Genomic DNA, 1,251 nt, shown 5'->3' on the forward strand with positions numbered 1-1,251 from the left:
GTAGGAGCTCCCCACGGCCCTGCCACCTCTAGGTCCAATGAACCCTCATTGGAGGCAGACAGAACAGTCAGTGGCTCTGGCTCCACCCACCAGACCAGAAGCTTTAATGTTTACAAATTCTTAGGGGCCAGAGCTGGGGGGCCCTTTGTGATCATCCAGTCAAACCCCTTTGTTTTCTAGGTGAAGAACTGGGACCCAGAGAGGGAAAAGAACTTGCCCAAAGCCACACAGTAAGGGAGCATCAAAGGCCATTCGAGAATGGATACCTCTGAACACTTTTTACTATATCAGCTGCCTGCCCTGTTGCCCTGGAAACACCCCAGGTCCCAATCACACTAACACTAGCCAATGGGTTCTGGGTTCCCATGACACTGGGAACTACTTGGGGGGGAGGTCATTAACTCCCCAAGTAAACAAAGGGTTTTTGCTGCTCAGCAGCCCCCTTTCTTTTAGGTGAAGGCATCTGATGTACCCTGCCACCTTCTGGGGAAGGACCGCCTTTTGACCGTGGGCCTCAGCCACTCTCTCCCAGCCTTCAGGGCCAGCGCAGTCCAGCCCTGGAGAACCGCAAGGGGAGGCAGGAGGACACGGGTGGACCAGCCCCTCTGGACCTCCAGCCTTATTTCTCATAAGGGATCACTGACTGCTCTTAAGTCCACAAAGGAAGAGAATAGGGCTGGTTCTCACCTTCTCGCCCCGCCCCCACCTCTCAGAGCCACCTTTCAGGAAACCTCTGGAGCTTTGGCTCACTCTTCTGAAGACCCCTCCCTTCTCTGTCTCTGTGCATATTTACAGATAGAACACACGCATAAGATACAATGTAACTAGGAGGTTACATCCTGACAATACTGAAATAGACTTGAGCTAGTTCACACAGTTTGCCTTAGACTAGGGAACTGCTGGTAAGAAAGTCAGTCCAGTTACCTTTCTCCACTCTCGGGATCTATACCAATGTCACTGTCAAACACAAGGGTAGGGATGGGTGGAAGGGGAGAGGTGTTTGGTGGGTCAGAACTACAAAAGGCATTGAGAATCTATTCATAGTCTGCCTTCCCATCCGGAAGAGGGTGGCCTTCAGCGTGGTCATCATTGAGCTGCCAGACTGCATTAAACACCTAGGACTGTGGACATCCCTCACTTGTCTTGAGCCCTCATTCCCACCCCTCCAAGCCCTTGTGCCCCATCCTCCCCTCTCTGCTCCCCATCCCAAGTCAAATTCCAAGGCCAGAGCCACGGTGGCCTTTCTTGGGG

The sequence above is a fragment of the Pteropus alecto genome, unplaced genomic scaffold, assembly GCF_000325575.1.
Source record: "Pteropus alecto unplaced genomic scaffold, ASM32557v1 scaffold7, whole genome shotgun sequence".
NCBI classification, from domain to species: domain Eukaryota; kingdom Metazoa; phylum Chordata; class Mammalia; order Chiroptera; family Pteropodidae; genus Pteropus; species Pteropus alecto.